Here is a 21,863-nt window from a genome sequence, read left to right on the forward strand (position 1 = left end):
CATATTATATTATTGATAAAATCACCTCCCATTTTTCCTATGTATCATGGGGATTAGCCCATTTATTATACATATAAATTTAGGGTGGTTCTTAAAATTTTCCCTAGTAGGTTGATTGGACATAGATCAAATCATACTTGAAGGTTGTCTAAATGGATCCTTCATTAGTTTGAGGGAAATGAGATGAAAAATATTTACCAATGGGAGAAGGGAGGGATCAAAATAACCAATCCATATAAGCATGATATTCAAATTCTGAAGCTTTACATAAGATTTTACTTTGATGCCATTCGTAGAAATGGTGAAAAATGTAGGTGGTAGAAGTTGGACAGAATGAGTTCTAGATTTTGGTATCGATATCATAACAAATAGGTAACTGGATGTAAGATAAGAAGGCATTGTAAAGGGTAAAAAATGTTGATTGAGATGCATGGGGCTAGTTTACTTACCATTTCTCATCTGCTCTAGTGAGGGTGTGCTGAAAATTGTGTAGACAAATATAATCCGTTGTGATAGAGTTAGAGGAACACTACACGTGGAACAAACAAACATGGTTAATGGGATCCTCTCCAGAATTCCCTTTAAATTTTTGTATATCAAATTGGATTTTGGTCGGCATAGGTGGAAAATTCATATCATTGTCAAGGGGATCTTTAATTGGCTGGTTCAAATCGTCGAGACTTAAACTAAGCATATAAGGGAGAAATGGATGGGATGGAACCATTCCTTATGAGGTTCCAATGTTACCTCCAAGAGGGGACCTTGAGTAGTACTAGCATTACTGGCAACATTTCCTTTTATTTTGGTGCCAGTGTGAGGACTGGAATTACCGCCAACGTCGACACCTAACATGGTAGCATCTTAGGGATGAGAGGACTTGTAATTAAAGGATGAGTTGGATAAATCAGAAAGACTAGAGTTTGAGGATGGACTAGGGAGAGGGATTCTGAATCGTCAAGCATATGTTAATGGATGTCCTAATGGGAACTGAGGGTGAAGACCAGGAAGGTTCAGTGAAAAATGCATGGGGGGAACAATGATTTCGGGATAAAAAAAATGCTAAATGATAGAGGAAAAGGTTGAATAAAAACAATAACGGAGAGCACAAAAAAACCTAGTGTAGTGGTGTAAAGTGTAACATAACTAGTATGTACTAGTACTCTATTTCAAGCAAGTTAATCCTATAAAGAGAAAAATGACTCCTAGATTAAAGGTTATCTATGCCACAAACAAGTCCTAGTACTACGTTTTTGATGGCCTTTTAAAAAACTTCTTACTTGTGGGATCTCAAGTTGATAAGGAGAGTGATTAAGGGGAAGGTAAGTTTGAGGGATTTTTGCTACCCAAAATCACCACCTATAGGGTGTTTATCCTAAGAATGGCCAGTAAGCTACCTATGTCAAATAGGATAAGTGAATATTGATCTTCTGGGTAGTTAACTGTGGATTCGGATTCCCTACCAAGAGATGGGTAGCCTCAAGGGGAACTTCCATATCCTTGGTGTAAGCTTAACCCCCTCCTACACAAGTTTGAAATTGGCTCCGGTTTTAGCTGTTGGATGGTGGATATTTTAAGCTCCCTACATGTCCGACTACTATGTATCAATGTAAATGATCAATGGGTGTTATTGGGATGCCTATCCCACTGACCCTAACCTAATTAATAGATTATTTAGGATTTGTGCTTGAGTGGGCTTAAATCTATGTGTCTTGTTAATTTATTCGTGTGAATGTTTACGAGACTTGGCTTGGCAGAAAAATCCAAGCACATGTTTGCTTTAGGGGTGAAAATGTTTGTGAAAAAGTGTGTTTCAATGGGTTACTCACAACATGTTTTTAAATCTGGTGCGCTTTTGGAAAATAAAAACTGAAAATATCAAATATATTGAAAATGAACAGGAAAAAAAATTTGAAGTAGACACAATATTTCCCATGGAATAGGCTTTGAAGACAACACAAAAGACTATGAAAAGATAAGGAACACTACGAAAAAAGGTACCAAGAGATATAAAATAGATTGGGGCTGGGATCTAAGGTCTATGCTACTATATTTATGCAACAAACACCAACAAATAAGATTGTCTAAACAATGGAAAAGAAAATAAAATAAACTAGATATAGGAGGAAATTTAGAAAGACCGTATAGGAATGTTGCAACATAAGGTTCAGAGGGAATCCAAAGTGATGCTAATAAGGCTTAAAAGGAATGGAAATAAAAAATTTATTATACTAGAAAAATAATGGATATAGGATCTGAACAATAGACTACCCAACTCGACAAACTCTCTATCAAGTGGCAGAGGTGTACTTCAAACCCCAAGGGGCTTGTTTCTTTCCTCCTAAAGAGATAGAAACTTAGAGTATCAAGGTCTAATGAACTAGATAATAATAGGTAACTAGAACCCAAACTCGGAAAAAAATAGAAAAAATTTGAAAAGGTAGAAAAATTTGATAACGCAGAAACTGACCTATTTTCTACATTATAATTCAGGTTCTAGCCTAAATCCTACATTCGGATAGTGCAATAAATCTACAACAAAGTGTGTTATGTTATCGAGGATCTCACTTTGCAGATATACAATAGAAATCATTGTCTCTTGCTTGGCTAATACCTGTGACTTACAAAAAAGGAGCAAAAATACATAAATAAAAAGATCCTTCAAAAACCCACTATAAACCTAAGAATAGAAGTAAGGAAGATAGAAAAATTGACACAACAATGAAATCACAAGGGATCTGATTCCACATAGTGGATTCACCATTTGTTGTTGTGAAAATTTATAGAAGTTGTACCAAAAGTATCCACTTTAGCTATTAGCTATAGATAACCCTAACAACCAAAAAGAAAAGTAAAAGAAAGAGATATTTCGTAGTCTTCAGCTAACAATTTTAGATTTGCAAAAATTAGTCAAGTAAAAGCCTATAAAATGTGATAACAAAAACTAAAATGTAAGATTAAAACCAAATATATATACCTAATTAAATGAATAAATTTTTATTAATAAGACATAAAACACTTGATGGAGTAGGGCTAATGAGACTTCGGGCCTGTAGATCCTTCTCTATGGTAGGGTTCTTTGATGTTCCCTTCGCTATCATAGACTAGTTTCTCTCTCCTTCTTTGCTAGTGGGCAAAAGATGAAAAGAAGATTTGAACTCAAAAGTTGGACTTTGAAAGGCTTGAGATGTTAATGATGATGGTGAAATTCTCATCTATAGAGAGTGAGTGAAAAACTACTCTATTTATAATAAAATAGTAGGATAGATCTAGGTCTAGTAAAATAATAAAATATTATTAGACCAAATCAAAATCTAACTGTTAGGAGTATTTTATTATATTTAAGAGAGGAAAAGATTAATGATATGGTCAAAAATATTTATTTAGTGATATGTCTCAAAAAATAATGATTGATTGAGTTAATTAAGAAAAATGGTTAAAGTAATTAATAATTAAAAATGATTTATAAATCATTTTAAGGAGATATGGTCAAAGTGCATTAGAAATATTACTAAATAATGGTTTAATAATTATTTCATAGGAGGAATGTGTGATGATTAAGGAATAACAGATAAATAATGATTTATTTAATTATTCCTTAGTAATGTGGTTAGAAATATTAATACATAGTGATCTAATAATGATTTCAAGGGAATAGTCAATTCCTACTAGCACAACCAATTGAGGATGGGTCTCATTAGCAAGATTACCCAGGATCAAACCTCATGAGGGGTAGTTCTGCCCTGTGTTAGGGGGAGGATACATGCACAAAAATATAGTCAACTTAGGGATGGTGTGTCTGAGGCCTGGTTTGATCCTCGGGTGACTTTGATGGATTAGATGCCCTTGTGTCATGGCTCCTCAAGCCATAAGTCAAGCCGGGAGGATAAAAAACAAGTTGACAAACAAAAGAAAATATTTCAAGGGAATAATAAATAAATAATGGTTTATTTAATTATTCCTATGGGTTTTTGGGTTATTTTTATAAATAATTTAAGAAAAATGGTTCTCTAAATTATTTCCTAAGGTGAAAGTGGGTTTTAATGTGTAAAAACCCATACTACATGGCATAGTTCAACCCTCCTATTGAAAAATGGATAGGTGATCACATTTTAGGTGATAAAAGGGAGTTACTTTGGTAATAGTTGTGTATATATGTGAGTTACTTCCAAACCAATTGGATATACATGAAAATTTCTTTAACATTTGTGCATACCTTCTAGGAGTGAATTACTCTTCACCCTCTAGTTGGTCTAGAGAATCCATGGAAGTGACAAAGTCTTAATAGTGTCTAACATATCTATTGAATTTTTCTACTAATCTTAGAAGAGATTTTCCTTTGGTTTTCTTTCACCATCTATACTAGTAACTTCTAATTCAATCCAAGTTTTGGCTTTTGGGAGCCCATAAGGTTTTGATTATTTATAAGGGTATATTCCTTGGTTTGTTGGTGGTGGTGATTTTCTATTATAGCTATCTAAAACCTTGGTCTTTAGTTGCATTCATTTCTTTTATTTCTTATCATCACCATTTCCTTTTGGAACTAGGTTGTTGATCTTGCTTGTTGTTGCATAATATTTTTTCACTGTTTTCCTATATATACTTTCAAAAAGAAAATTTTTGTTTCCTATGAAAGTTTTTTATTTTCTTAGTAATTCATTAGGTAGAATTGAAAAAGAGAAAATAAAATTAGTAGGCATTTAATTTAATTTGCATCTTGTTTTCCATAAGGGTTCTTGCTTCCCCCTTTTTCTTTAGCTCTTTCGTAGACAAAATTCAAGGAAAAAGGTGATTTTCCTTAGTAGGTATTTTTCTTTACTTGTTTTCATTTTTCATTCGTATTCCACAAAATCAAAACCATTTGGCCATGTTTCCTTTTATTTGTGCATTTGAGAATACTATACTTTTTTACTTGTTTGTAGGTAATCTTTTAGGTATTTTTGCTATGATTTTTGTGATATTTTTACCTAAATTTGGGTTTATATGCAATTTTCACTTTTTCCCTTTGAAATGTGCATATGATCATAGGTTTCCTTTCTAGGGTTCACATGGGATAGGTTTTGGTTAATTTTTAGCCTATTTCAGGACCTATGCATGGTTTCCCTTCATAAAAGTTGCATATGTGTGTGTGTGTTTTAACTTCATAAGAAGTGTGTATGCACATATTTTTCACTAAAACGAGGAGTGTATACCTCCTGAACTAGTGTTTTTTCACATTTTTCCTGCTTTTCACCTCTTTCAATGTCGTTTTTACTATCTTGTATGATATGATCTACTGTGAGTTAAGTTAACCATAATTTATGTTACATTAGGTGCATGCATGCCCATTTTAAGAATATAAAAATAATAAAAAATCAATCCTACTTGTTTCTGCTACTTTTCTTGCAATTTAGGCAAGAATTGCTCATCCTTTATACTTTCTTGAAAATTAATTAAAGGATAAGCGTGAATTTATATTTGATGATGTTGTTACATGTTTATTGATTCAAGTCTCAAAACATCCTAAGTTGCAATTCCATTACCTTGAGCAAACAATAACCCCATAAAAGCAATGTTGATATTACAATACACTTTTGTGTCCAGGAACACAAACAAGTCTAGGAAAGTAAGGCCTTGGAATAGGCATCGTGAATTAAATCTCCAAGATCACTCAAATTCAAACATATAATTGGATTAAAAGTGCTAAAGTCCAATGTCATTTAGGTTTCCGTAGATTTTCCTCTAACAAAGGATTAAGGTAAGGGATGAGAGATACCCCCTCCCCAAATTAGCTTAGAATTTTGACTCAAAAATTTCTAACTTGGATTTTGATTACAAGTTGACAAGTTAGGTTCCTTAACTAAGTACCATCTAGGTGAATTTATATGGGAATACTTGCAGTACCTCAAGTAGAAATTGTACTAATGATAGAGTGCCCCTAGAGGGTGCTCCATGAAGCAAAGGTACTTGCATTGATTAAGGCTATAATAGGAGGTCAGTGTAACTACTTCTCTTACCTTCATTGGTAGGAATTGGGCCATCATCATTCCAATATTTCTTTTGGAAGGTCTTCTTATCCACTCTTTGATATTCTAGTGTTCAATCCTAATCACCCAGTGTGGGAATATTGGAGGGATGTTTTCTTATTGTTACTCTAGGATATCTATAATGGTGTGATTTATGCTATTTTTATTTAGTTAGCCTTAGATTTTCTTTGTCTTGTAACTTTTTAATCTTTGATTCTATGTGGCTAACTAACTAGTCCATTGGTATAAAAGACTTGATTTTTCTAGCCATCTCCACAAGGGAAAAGGTTTGAATACATTGAATCTCTTCTTCAAAAGTAGTTAAAGAGACTCAAGCTACACTGAATAATACCACAATGGAAGTACCTAGACATAATATTTTTATTTCCAAAGTTTCCGATGATACCAACCGAGGAAACCCTTCCAAAGGAGATCCTTGTGTGTTTCCTTTATTTGGAACCCCCTTGATGGCCACCTTATATATTGTTGGATTGAATATTGGACTACCAATTTATTTGTGGACCAATTTGAATATTTTGATTGCTCTTGAAGACTCTTAGGTAAGCACTTTATTTCAAGGGAATCACATGGTTGAGAACCCTTAATCTTATTTTCCTATGGTATCTCAACCTCCTCTTTCTTCTCAAAATGGTGAAAGTTTAGCTCCTAGTAGCCAAAACTATCAAAATACTAGAAATATGGGGAATATGAAGAGGAAGAATTGTGTTAGAGGAAATTCACCAGCCTTTGTAAGTCATGTTAGGCTACAAATCTAGCCATTTCTAGTCATATTGGAAAATATCACCAATGTATGCAAGTCATGTTAGTGATAGTTCACAAACCTCTATGAGTCAAGTTGTTAACAAGTCACCAACCATTGCAGGTCATGTCTAGGATGTTCCACCAATGGCTACAAGTAATGCTTGAGGTAAGCAACCAACCACTATTAATCATGCTACGAGTAAGAATCTAGTCACTATGAGTTACACTAGATATGATGAACAAGCCTGTACGAGCCATGTTGGGGACATTGATACTACTAAGAGACCTAGATGGGGATGATTTCAGACTAAGTTCCCTTGTAGGATTTGTAACTGTAACATTCCATATTTTACTCTTGCTATGTAGTGGTGACACCCAAACAAGTGTTAGGGCAAAGTGATTGCCTGTTATTTAATTTGTCAACACAGGGGTTTTGTAAACTTGTGAAGCATGCGTGCACTGTATGTGCTAGAAATTGTCTTTCAATTTAGATCAATCTAACTAAAAAATAATGAAAACCAATTCATCTAATCTATGAAATCAAATAATGAAAATGAAATTCAACTAACCTGTGAAATAAAATACAACAAATGTGTACTTAGCTACTCTAGCATTCAATTATGAAGTGTTACCTTCTTTAGAAGATGTATAAGAAACTATTTATACTTTAACTTCTAATGTCCTAGAAAAGCAAGTAAAGTGTCCAAAAAATAACTTAGTAATTGCATGTATTAAATGTTGGAAATAATACTAAGAGGGGGGGGGGGGGGTGAATCAGTATTATCAAATTCTTTTCAATATATCTTCTAGATTTATACTTTAATTTATTCTTCAGATATTGATCATTAATTTGTATGTCAGTACCATATAATAATGAGCAAAAACAAGGAAAACAGATAGTCACACCAGAGAACACCAGATATAAGGTGGAAACCCAATGTGGGTGAAAACCACCTGCTGCAATACGTCTTTATCTTCTTTCAATTAGAAACTTCTTTTACAATGATTTTGTACTGGTGTAGTCCTTTACCAATACGTAGGCTACAACCTACTGAGAGCTATGAACCTCTCTCCTTTTCCAATCTCTCCTGGAAGGGAGATACAACCCCCTTAGCTCTTATACTAGCTGAACTACTAGTACGTAGGTGCTAACCTAGTTCTTTTCTACCAAGGACCACTTCTCATAAATTTTAAAATTGGATCCATGAACATCAAGTACATGTGAATCAACCAATCTCCTTTTACAATCACCCAATGAATCAGCCAATAACTTCTCAGAATGTAGTAACCAGAAAAGCAATACCAATAATATAAACCCAAAACTCTAGAGCAATAGATAAAAGGCAGCCAACAAATATTTTAAGAAAAGTCCGCAACTTCACCAATAGAAACCTGCGAATATCTGCAGTTCTTCTGTGTCTGGACTGCGCAGGTCTGCACCTGCGCCTTCTGCTGCGCTGCGGACCCCCGCACCTGCGCCTTCTGCTGCGCTGCGTACATCTGCTCCTGCACCTTCTGCTACGATGCGGACCCCGCACCTGTTGCTTCTGCTACTCTGCATACCTCCGCACCTGCACCTTCTGCTGCGCTACGGACCCCCGCACCTGCGCCTTCTGTTGGGCTATGTACCCCTGCACCTGAGCCTTCTGCTGCACTGCGTACCCCCGCACCTGCACTGTGGATCACTTACGGACCTCTGAATAGAGCCAAATTAACAGTCCTCCAATGTGCCACAGACAGTCAGATCCACAGATCTAAGCATGCGATAGAGAGATCACGACCTATCAAGAGATCCGCCTTACAATTTATAGATTTTATCTTGATTTAGATCTAGCTTTTCAAACCGATCACCCAACATTTCAGATCTTAAGATATTCAAATTTCACACGTAACTAGCCAAATGATCTCCTTTCCTTTTTATAGGCAAGCCCTTACTCAAACCATGGATCAAAACCATAGAAAACCAATACAAGGGACCCAAAACCGGGTTCAATAATTTAGATGCTATATCATGGACCAAAACCATATGATCATATACGTCGGATTAAATACCATGGACCACCATAGGATTTCCCATGTGCCTGCGCTTTTCTCTGCATGAAAGTGCATGTACTGGGGGTCCACACCTTCTGTTTGGATAACCTGCGGATATGACCGCACTTTGTGAATGGTGTGCCTGTGGGCCCACACCTTTTGAACAGTGTACCTGCGAACCCCTTATTTTCTATAATTTTGAGAGCCTAAACAGAGATTTGCCACTTGAGTGAGTTGCCATCAAGTACAACACCTATGCCATAGCGTCAAACCTGAATCATAATGCCAACAATCTCCCCCTTTGGACTTGATGGCAACCCTAAGATCCTCAAAGTCATTCTCCCCCTTTATCAGCAAGGGCAAAGGGTTATGCTCCCCCTAAGAACATGCTGAAAACTCTACTCTGCTGTGCTGATCATGCTCCCCCTGACTATAGGCCAGATCTGTAAAATAAAATTTCTTCAAGAAGAACCATAATCCACCATACACCGTAAATGACCTTGACAAAAGAGATATAAGAAATAGAGACAAAACATTAGCAGCAATATTCAGATCAACATCCTTTTGAACATTCTCCTCCAAGATCTCCTATAATAATGCCAACAATGTATTATTAGAAGAATAAATTCTCCCCCTGAACCTGTGCCAGATGGTCTTTGACCAATCCATAAACCAGCGAATGTACGCGTATACCCCATATGAAACTCGCGTACAACCAACAATCTCTGAAACAGATAAGATTTAACAACAAGATGATGCATCAACTACCCCCAGCTTTTTCCTGAGGTATTCAAAGGTCTCCCTGGGCAGTGGTTTGGTGAGTATATCAGCAACTTGTTCCTTAGAGGGAACATACTCCAACTTTACTTTTTGTTCAAGCACTTGTTCCCGAAGAAAATGATATTTGATAGGTATATGCTTGGTCTTTGAATGCAGGACTGGGTTCTTTGAAATGCTGATAGCACTTGTATTATCACATAGGATGGAGATAGGTGGAGTACAAGTGATTTGAAAGTTTTGCAAGGTTTGCATCATCCAAAGAAGTTGTGTGCAACAAGATGCAGCAGCCACATACTCTGCTTCAGCTGTAGATAAAGCAATTGAACTCTGTTTCTTGTTGAACCAAGATACTAATCTAGAACCCATGAAGAATGCACCCCCACTAGTGCTTTTCCTGTCATCCACGCTTTCGGCCCAATATGCATCTGTATAAGCATGAAGTGTGAGATTTGTATCTCTAGGATACCATAAGCCATAGTTTTGAGTTCCTTGAAGGTACTTGAAGATTCTCTTAACTGCCTGAAGATGAGTTTCCTTTGGATTTGCCTGAAATCTTCCAACTATTCCCACTGCGTGCATGATATCTGGTCAGGTACCTTTCAGATAAAGAAGACTTCCAATCATGGATCTATAGGTTGGTGGATGCACTGCTGTAGATTCATCATTTTCACTGAGGTTGCATCCTGTAACCATAGGTGTACATACTAGTTTTGAATCTTCCATGCCATACTTCTTCAAAATCTGCTTGAGGTACTTGGTTTCAGACAAAAGGATACCGCCTTCATTTTGTTGGATTTGCAATCCAAGAAAATATGTCAGTTCTCCAAGCAAAGACATTTTGAATTCTTTTTGCATCACCAAGGCAAAGCTTTGACTCATAGCTTCTTCATTGCTACCAAAGATAATATCATCTACATACACAACAAGTATTAGCAATTTGTCATTTTCAATTTTTATATAAAGATTGCTATTTTCTGATCCTTTTGAAAAACCTTGTTGATGAAGATATTTGTCCAAACGGTAGTACCAAGCCCTTGGAGCCTGTTTAAGACCATAGAGAGCCTTTTTTAGTCTACATACAAGATTTGGATCATTCCCAAGAATGAAACCATCTGGTTTCTCAATGTACACTTCTTCTTCTAAGTCTCCATTCAGAAAGGCTGATTTCACGTCCATTTGAAATACTTTGAACTTTTGAAAGCTTGAGAGAGCAAGGAACATTCGGATGGCCTCAAGTCTAGCAATGGGAGCAAAAGTTTCTTCAAAGTCTATTCCTTCTTGTTGAGCATACCCTTTACAAACAAGTCTGGCCTTGTTTCTAATCATTTCCCCATTTTCATTCAACTTGTTTTTAAAGATCCATTTTGTCCCTATAACTTTCTTATCTTTTGGTCTAGGAACCAACTCCCAAGTGTTATTATTTTCAATCTGCTCAAGTTCTTCATCCATTGCCTTGACCCAACATTCATCTTTGCATGCCTCTTTTACATTTTGTGGTTCAGTGGAGGAGAGCAATGCCAAATAGCTTGAGGCTTCTGCAATTATTCTTCTTGTTTGTATACCTGCCTCTTTCTGCCCCAAAATTTGAGATTCTGGATGATTCTTCTAAACGTACCTGGATGGAGTCTTCTCTTCTATCCTTATCTATTCCTTTGGTGCCTCTTGAGGTTCTTTTTCATCATCAGTCTGATTTGAACGATGGACTTCATCCTCTTCAATATTTTCATAATTTACTTGCCTAGGAATGTTTCCTTCTTCATCAACCACTACATCAATGCTGTCAAAAATTCTTCCAAGTGTTTTATTGTAACACTTGTATGATTTGTTGTGGGGAGAATAACCAAGGAGAATGCCTTCATATGCTCTAGGTTCAAATTTGCCAAGATGTTCATCATTATTCTTAATAGATCATTTGCTTCCAAAAATTTTGAATGTTTTACCGAAGGAGTCTCACCATACCAGAGCTCATGAGGAGTTTGAGTGCTGTTCACCTAGACATTTGTTTTGTTGAGAATAACAACCACAGAAAATGCAGCTTCACCCCAGAAGGTTGTGGGGGTTCCAGACTCATCAAGCATAGCATGAGACATTTGTTGAATCGTTCTGTTCATCCTTTCCACTACTCCATTTTGCTGAGGAGTCCTAGCTGTAGTGAATTCCCTTCTTATTCCATGTTCTTCACAGAAGTCGAAAAATTCATTCGAGGTAAACTCCCCACCTTTATCAGACCTGAGGCATTTGATTTTGTGATCTGATTCGTTCTCCACCAAGGCTTTGAATGATTTGAACTTTTCAAAGGCTTCATCTTTGTGCTTCATAAGTCCTATCCAACACATCCTGGAAAAGTCATCAATGAATAATATGAAATATTCTTCTCCTCGAGGTGACCTTTTCCTAGATGGGCCACATACATTAGTATGGACAAGTTCAAGTGGCTTGCTAGCTGATCCTTCCTTCTCAAGGAAGTTAGTTCTGGTTTGCTTACCAAATTGACATGATTTGCATATTGTGTTGTCTGGAATGTTGATGTCTGGAAGACCACGAACTACCTGGTACTTGCATGCTTTCCTTATCTGTGAAAAGCTTAGATTCCCCAACCTCTGGTGCCATAACCAGTGTTCATCATTTTTGCTCAAATAGCACTGTTGTTGTCCTTCTTCAAATATGTATAAATTATTTGAAGTTCTTATGCCTTTGATCACTGTTTTCCTGTATCAAGATCACGAACACTACATCCATTTGATCGAAATATTACCTCAGTTCCTTGATCGCACGTCTGACTGACACTCAGTAGATTATGCTTCAAGCCATCAACATACAAAACATTTCCAGCTTTGACTTTTTCTTTCAACTGAACAATGCCTTTTCCTTTTATGACTGCAGGGGTATCATTTCCAAAAGAGACTTTCTTTCCGTTTTCTAAAGCACTATATGATTGAAGTTTTTCTTTATCACCTGTCATATGCTTTGAACATCCACTATTGATGTACCATTGATTTTCCTGTTATTATGTATATAAAGCTATCCCACATCTTTCTGGTTGCGGTTCCTTCATTCTCCATGTTCTAGCATTTGAGGTATCTTCCTTCTGATTTGTCTTCTGAAACCTACTCCTGCATTCAGAATCTTCATGACCGACGTTATTACAAATAGAACATTCAATTTCACTTTCAAGGGCGGAAAAGTTGTTATAGGTCCTTTTCGTGATTCCAGTCATCTTTATTTTTGAGCTTCTCTAGTCATGATTTTTTTATAGGCAACACATTGAGCTGCTTTGTGACCAAAGTTATGGCAAGAGAAACATTGGCCATTGAAGAAACTCCTATGATTATCAAATCTATCAACCAACCGATTGTAGTTTCTACTGACATCCATTCTTGAGGCAAATTGGGAAGCTTTTACCTGTGGCTGGTTGTGGCTTTTGTTTGTCCTTAAGGTAGATTACCCCCGATTTTCTTGATAGTATTTGTTCATTCTTGAGGTAAATTGTCCCTGATAATTTCTATTAGGCCTTTGCTCACTCCTTCTTGCTGCATCAAGATAGCTTTTGGAGGTGGATGCTTAAGATGCTTCTCCATTATATTCCAGACCTATCTTGATTAGTGGAGAACGCTGCACATTGATAATCTCATCTAGAGTTTCAGATCCTTTAACAAATTTCAGATTAAGATCTTTTGTTTTCTAAATCTCTTTTCTAAGACCAACAATTTCACATTCCAATTTTTCATGATGTTTTTCCCTTTCAGCCAGTTGACATTGTAGAGAATCAATAATCACATTTTTCTCTTCTAAACAAATTTTGAGTTTAGAAATCTCTTCATAAAGACCTTCTTCATCTATAGCGTCCATGTAATCATCATATTCAAAAGCCATTAAAAGTTTATAATTATTACCTCGTTCATCTTCGTCACTATTTGAAAGTCCATCACTATCTTCATGAGTGTAATAGCTTTTCTTATTTGCATTCTGTTTCTTGTTCCATCTAATAGGTTCCTTCCCCTTGTCAATCTTATCCTTATGAGGACATTTGGAAGCATAGTGACCGACTCTTCCACAAGCAAAGCATTTGAAAGGTAACTTACGTCGGAATCGTCCAGCACCCCGTTGAAGGTTTTTGACAAAATTTGATTCTTCTTCTTCTTCTGACATGTATCCTGACTCATAGTAATCTCCTTTTCCTGAAGCCTTGAAGGCAACTTCTCTCCTATCTGATGGTCCTCCTTTCCTCATTTCATAAGCAGTCAGAATTCCGTGCAGCTGTGACATGGTAAGGTTTCGTACATTCTCTTTCTCTTCTATTGTAGAAACTTTAGATTCAAACCTAGGGGACAAAGATCTTAGAACCTTTTCAACCACAATAACCTATTTTATTTCTTCACCCAAATTTTTCATACAATTAACAATCTCATCTACACGAAGGAAATAGTTAGCCACACTTTCATCATTGTGCATTCTGAAATTTTCATAATGAATTCTGAGGGTTTGAAGTTTTGCTCGTTTTACTTGTTCATCTCCTTCATAGCTCAGAACAATCTTGTCCCATATTTCTTTTGCAGATTTATACTGCATAACCTTCACGAATTCTGATTGAGATAGACATCCTAATAGAGTATTGACAACCTTTGCATTTTTTTTCATATTTCTTCTTCGTAGCCGGATCTGTAGGAGTTGCTGATGGAAAAGTGTACCCTGTATCTATGATGTCCAGGACTTCTGTACCAAGAGATTGAAGATAGGCAGTAACTCTTACCTTCCAATATACAAAGTTTGTCCCATCAAAAATTGGTGGCCTGATAGATGCTTCTCTCTCGTAGTTGCTCATGATGATGGATCTTCCTTCAAGCGATCAAGCTTCTTCATAAGGACCTGCTCTGATACCAATTGTTGGAAATAATACTGAGAGGGGGGGTGAATCAGTATTATCAAATTCTTTTCAATATATCTTCCAGATTTATACTTTAATTTATTCTTCAGATATTGATCATTAATTTGTATGTCAGTACCATATAATAATGAGCAAGAACAAGGAAAATAGATAGTCACACCAAAGAACACTAGATATAAGGTGGAAACCCAATGTGGGTGAAAACCACCTGCTGGCAATATGTCTCTATCTTCTTTAAATTAGAAACTTCTCTTACAATGATTTTGTACTGGTGTAGTCCTTTACCAGTACGTAGGTTACAACCTGCTGAGAGCTACAACCCTCTCTCATTTTCCAATCTCTCCTCGAAGGGAGCTACAACCCCCTTAGCTCTTGTACTAGCTGAACTATTAGTATGTAGGTGCTATACATGAAAGGAAACTAAATAACTATGAAAGGAAACCAAATAACTATGAGCTCTTGCCTCAAAATTAATCCAATTGGAAAATACATAAATCTTTCCTATTGAAATGTTTTTAGAAAAGCAAAGATTACACAGTCATTCTAAAACTAATACTAAGAAAGCAAATGAACTTTAATCTACAAAAGCAATTAAATCTCACACATTTTAGGTAGCTGATCTAAAAGTGTGAGATGGTAAATTGAGATGCTACATATGTAAGCAAAACAAAGTCAAAATAAAGGAAAATTCATGAGTAAGGTGCCATAATCTAATTCTGTATTCAATCTTTGAAAATAACTCCAATTTTACACATCCAAATGATAGGAGAAAACTTCCCCTATTTATACAAAAAGATGAGAAGCTATCTCATTAATGAGAGTCCATGAATCTCTCCCCATATCTCTAGAGTTACAATCAAAATTGGAAATGATAAGACACATGTCTTCTTAGAGTTTCAATACAAATAGGAAATGAGACACATATCCTCATGATCCCATGATCTTCTCCACTCAAATTCAAATTTGGTTTTGGGAGGCCACATAAGGGTCTTTTAGAAGCTTCCTTTAGACCTACACATGTCAACAATCTCATTGCACTTGTTGGGTATAATAATATACATATTATTTTCTAATTTTTAACTGTAAGTTCACTTAAAATTGCTAAGAATTAATAAAGTTTAGACAAACATAAATCTGACCCAATAATGATAATAGTAAGGTAAATGTAATGAAATGGAGGTAGATGTAATGAAATAGAGGTGGAGTGAAGGTGACAATATGGAATTATAAGTGAAAATGTAATGGAAGTGAATGACAATTTCAAGGCCCAACATACCCCCAATTGAAGCTATTGCATGTCCTCATGCAATCTATTACATTAATTATTTTTTATCCTTGAGCTTTGGCTTAACTTTGCATGATATCATTTGATAACTTCATACTTCTGCAAAGTCTTTTAGTTAAATTGCAACATTGTTGTTTCTTTTGTTTCAACCATATTTTGTTCTTGCATTCATTTTTTATCTTTGAACTTTGCATAATGATAACTTGATTATTGTTGCAAAGTATATCTTTATTGGATTGCATCATAGTTGGTTCTTGTGTGACAACCATGATTGTGTTTGTATCTAGTTATCTTATCAGAACTTTTGAAAAGCCTTTGTATGCTTATAACAATAATGCAATAGTTAATATCTTTGGCAAGTATGTGGGATTTTGAATGTGATATGAATATGGAAAAATATGAATATGAAAGTATCCCCCCCAACTAATGATATTGGCAATTTTATGAGATGAGGAAGAGATTTTTTTTTTCCCAAAAATTATCATTCTAGCTTTTGAAGGAACTTTATGGTAAAAAGTTGGAAAATGACATACCTTAACTTACCCTTTAGAAATGGATGGGCTGCATGTGTGGTGGCTGCAAAATTCTAATCATAATCTTCTTCAAGTGGTTGCACAAGTCATGTAGAAAAGAGTCAAGATGACATTTTTTTTGCTTTTACTAAAACTTGCTGAATCTATTGTGGGATAGTGTTGATTCTGCTGCTGCCATTTGATTCTGGAACTGTTATTTGATTCTCTAGTTGTCATCTGATTCTGTAGCTGCTGTCTGATTCTGCAACTGCTATCTGGTTCTGCAGTTGCTATCTAATTCCACAGCTACCATCAGCTGCATATCTTCTACATTTGCTCAAAAATGATGAAAATGATAGCCTTCATGTCTTCAAAACTCATTGGCACAATTCATTCTATGCGAATAAATGTTCTCATGTCGAACATAGCAGGAAATTGTTGACTTAGTGTCCATTAATGGATGTCACTATTCAACACGAGAACTCTCACCATTGATGAAAATAAGAGTCAATATGCCCAAATACATCTTGCTAAGTATGAATAATTTTGTTGTTGTCGAGTACCTAGAAGATCCGATGAACAAGGGACATTGATGTATTCCCATTGTTCATTGGTATGAGGACTTTCCATTATGAAATGCAAGCCTTAAGGTGTTTTTGCAAGGATTTTAGACTCAAAGGACTATGGACTAAATAATTTGCATTGAAAGAGGGTTTATTTGCAAAATGAAAAAGGATAGGAAAAGAAAAATGAAAATGGAAGATGACAATGGAAAATAATAATGACAATCGGAAATAAGCATGTAAGTGAGCTTCTTGATTTTATTTGTGGGTCAAGCGGAAAGTGTATGTGAATAAAGGAAAATACTGACTCTTGCTAAGAAAAATGACTGTGGCTTGCTTTGAATTGCCTGGTTGGATTTATAATTCAAAAATGAGGAAAGGTAATCGCTTTTGTGGATATGGACATGGGCTTTTTCTTATGTTTCTCATGGAATAGGTCCTTTGAAGACCAATTGTGCACACAATTAGTTTTCTTCAATGATCATTCGATCGTCCCAAACCTGCAAAAAAAACTTGACATAAGGAACATAAGTGTGTTAAAAAAGAAATGCCAAATTACTTTTTGATTCTTATGGAAAATGTATCTGTCAAATAAAATAGATTAAATAAAATCAAAAGTGTTATATTCAGTCCAATTCATGATATTGATAACAATCCATTTTTTAAGAAATAACTATGAAAAATAAATTAACTCCCTATTGTCGGATGACTTCATGCACTGTGCTCAGTAAAACAATTGGCATCACAAAGATTTGTTGTGCTCACCAAGTTAAAACTTCATAGAAATTTACAAAGCAATAATATTAATGCCAAATATTCATAAATCATCTAAATGATTTTCCAATTGTTCTGCAAGCCATTATTGAATCGTCATCTGTATTGGAAAAATAACATGATGTCAAAAATATTTGAAGCAGCAAAAATATGAAAAAGTACTTGTAAAAAAATTTATTTCAATTAAATTTTGCAAGTATTTTTTATTTTTATAAATTGCATCAATGCAATATATATATATATATATATATTTTTTTATTTTTTTTTATATTTTTTAATTTTCTTTATCAAAAAGAAATTATAATAAATATTTTTTATTTATTTATTAATCATGAGACACATAGGGAATGAGACACATATGTGTCTAAAATCAATTTTATTAAATCAAACTAGACTCTTAGACCTCATGCCATGTGGAGTAGAGTTTGTTATTCACTTGGATTCTTTTAAAATCAAATTTAATAAATCAAATTGAAATCTTAGACCACATGCCATGTGGAGCAAAGTTTGCTATTCACTTGGATTTTTCTTCTTTCAACTTGCCATGTTAAAACAGTGGAAAACAAATCGTTTTTCCCTCACGTAATCTGCAAAGCAAAGCTCTACATAACCCTGAATTTATCCTAAATGGTTAGGAATCCAAGGAAACGGTTTGTGGGTTATTAAAATCATCCTATTTCCAAAAAAACCCATGTCTCAGTTTTTTTTTATTCATCCTGGTTTGCTCAGAAAATTCGTTTTAAAGTTGGGTGGCAAGACAGTTTACGCTTTCTAGCAATTACATTTTCAGCAAAAAACAATTTCGGATTTCTCCTAAATGGTTGTAAAATATAGAAAATCATTAACAATTTACCTTATTTCCCCCATTCCAGAGAAAACCCATGTCTCATTTTTTTCTTATTCACCCTGGTTTGCTCGGAATTTTCATTTTAAGATCATGTGTTTATGCTGCTGCGTTTTCTAGAAATGTTCCCTTGATTTTTGATTTTTAGGTTTTGAAGGTTGGTCTTGTGGCTGCGTGGATGTCTTCTAGCAAAGGAAAAGAGAAGATCTAACTATACTCAAAATCTAGAATGAGATAAAACATGGGACAACGCTTTGAAGAAATCTAACCGCATCATTTTTGTAATCCCATAGAAAACTCTTGCATTAGAGAGGTAAGAATTTTTGCACATGGATTTGCAAGTCTTACATTAGCTAAATAATTTTTATGATATACTAACAAAACAATTTCTTTTTTTTGCTCCTCCAGGTCACACAAAGTGTAGAAGGAGAGCATACTTGAGAGATTTATTTTGTTAGCATAGTTGAGATTTTATCAATCGATTCCTTTGTAAATTTTGCAAAAATAAAATGAAAAGGCTTGATCTCATACCTTAAGTCATTGTTTGTGATCTTCGCTTGCGTTGCTTGTTCTCAACCATTTGTTTTATTGAAAATTTTTCCTACCAAGGGTTAGTAGATGGGTGGTTCTTACTGCACCATAAAACATCAAATTTATCTTAAAAACTATAAAAATTTACTTCTATTTTTCCTATCTATGTAAAAACTAATTTTTTTTTTAAGTATATTCATGCTTCCAATGAAGCCATTTATGGATTATAATTTTTGAAATGCTCATATCCAAACTTGAAAAATGTACTTGATTGTTTGTAAGGATATGCAAAATCAACTTGATCTTTCGATTTGCTGCAAGGATCTCTTGAAGAATTGATGAATATTGTGGCATAACTACTTTTTGATACCATTCCTCAATGTAGTTTTTGGGCCACATTCTAGACCCTTTGTCCATAAATGGTTAGTAAAAACAAAAACAAATAAATACACTCTAAATTGAAAGTTAGTTCCTATGCACACTTCCCTGGAAATGGTGCCAAAATGTTGGGGCAAAGTAATTTCCTGTCATTTAATTTGTCAAATCAGGGGTTTCATAAAATTGTGAAGCATGCGTGCATTGTATGTGCTAGAAACTGTCTTTCAGTTTAGATCAATCTAACTGCAAAATCACGAAAACCAATTCATCTAATCTATGAAATCAAATAATGAAAATGAAATTCAACTAACCTGTGAAATAAAAAACAACTAATGTATACTTAGCTACTCCATCATTCAATTATGAAGTGTTACCTTCTTTAGATGATGTATAAGCAACTATTTATACTTTAACTTCTAATGTCCTAGAAAAGCAAGTAAAGTGTGCAGAAAATAACTCAGTAATTGCATGTATATTCAACCATTCAATCTTGAAATGTCATTAAATCAATTTCTTAGAATGATCTTTAGGAATATCAGTTAATGCAATTAAATGAGGATTTTAAAAGCAAATATAAAAACACGAAAAAGTAAAGCTCAATGATTGCATAAGTCGAACATTTAATCACCCAATTTGAAGTCACCTTCTTGGCCTGTATTTTATTCAATTATATAATGAATTGATAGTTTGATCTAAGAAAGTAAATAATAGAACATGAAAGGAAACTAAATAACTATGAGCTCTTGCCTCAAACTTAATCCAATTGGAAAATACATAAATCTTTCCTATTGAAATGTTTTTAGAAAAGGAAAGATTACAAAGTCATTCTAAAACTAATACTAAGAAAGCAAATGAACTTTAATCTATAAAAGGAATTAAATTTCACACATTTTAGGTAGTTGATCTAAAAGTGTGAGAGATGGTAAATCGAGATGCTCCATATGTAAGCAAAACCAAGTCAAAATGAAGGAACATTCATGAGTAAGGTGCCACAATCTAATTCTGTACTCAAAGCTTGAGCATCACTCCAATTTTACACATCCAAATGATAGGATAAAACTTCCCCTATTTATACAAAAAGATGAGAAACTATCTCATTAATGAGAGTCTATGAATCTCTCCCCATATCTCTAGAGTTACAATCAAAATAGGAAATGATAATAAACTTTTCTTCATAGAGTTTCAATACAAATAGGAAATGAGACACATATCCTCATGATCCCATGATCTTCTCCACTCAAATTCCAATTTTGTTTTGGGAGGCCACATAAGGGTCTTTTAGAATCTTCCTTTTGACCTACACATGTCAACAATCTCATCCCACTTGTTAGGTATAAGCATATGAACATTATTTTCTATTTTTTAACCATAAATTCACTTAAAAATGCTAAGAATTAATAAAGTTTAGAAAAATATAATGTGACTTAATAATGATAATGGTAAGGTAAATGTAACAAAATAGAGGTAAATGTAATGAAATATAGGTGGAGTGAAGGTGATAATAGGGAAATATAAGTGAAAATGTAATGGAAGTGAATGACAATTTCAAGGCCCAATAACAAGCATGGAGAGAGCCATGACTAGTCAAAACCCTGATTAATAATTGATATGAGTTAATTTATAAAAAAAGTTAATAAAGTGAATAGTTGAAGGTTGAACCACCTTACGGATCCTTTGTTTGAGGGAAAATTGGCAATTTTTTATTTGCTACTCTTAATAGCCATATCGCTCCTCGCTGAATTGAATATCGAGTCCATTCTCAAATGGTAAGAGTCATCCCCTATTCTTATTGAGTTGTTAAGTAGCATGGATTGGCATACTTCTTTGACTGGGAAAAGTCACTAGCTGCTAGCAATATGAAGGGGAAATTCAGCTCAGTGGTGGCTATATTGCATCCCTTTAACACTTGAAAAGTCAAAATGTGCATGTGAAGGTAAAGTTAGTGGGGTGGTACCCACTCAGCCATACCAAGGGATGCAGAGGAGGTGGAGTTGAGAAACAAAAATACACATACTCACATATGAGAGCGAAAGCTTTTTCTAACATTCTTTAATCAATTACACTATATTCGGCTACCATTTAATACCTTTGTCACATTCATCCTTGCTCACTCTAGTTTAGTCCACAATAATTGATAATCTCTGGCACCATCCCATCTCTCAAGGCCACAACCTGTTCGATTTCCCTTTGGTTTCCATGAAACTGAGAGCCCCTTTCAGATATCCATTTATCCTGTATTAATCTCTAGGAAATTCCTTAGACCTCAAATCCAGCTTGGGGGCCATTAGTTGTGAGAAAGCTCATAGAATAGCTAGCCTACAGTTGGGAGAAGAGTGGAAGTCCTCACTTTAGTGTTCTATCCAGATAAGTAAATTGTTCTATGCTATTCTAATTTTATGAATAACTGATTTATGGATCTTATGCATATGCTTCTTATAGTTATTTCTGAATGTTTAATCCCTTAATCCATCTGCATGGGAAATAACTGGTTGAGACATCTACATATGTTTAAT

The sequence above is a fragment of the Pinus tabuliformis genome, chromosome 3_2 (assembly GCF_031772625.1).
Source record: "Pinus tabuliformis cultivar Carrire ecotype Pingquan chromosome 3_2, CPIR1, whole genome shotgun sequence".
In the NCBI taxonomy this organism is placed as follows: Eukaryota; Viridiplantae; Streptophyta; class Pinopsida; order Pinales; family Pinaceae; genus Pinus; species Pinus tabuliformis.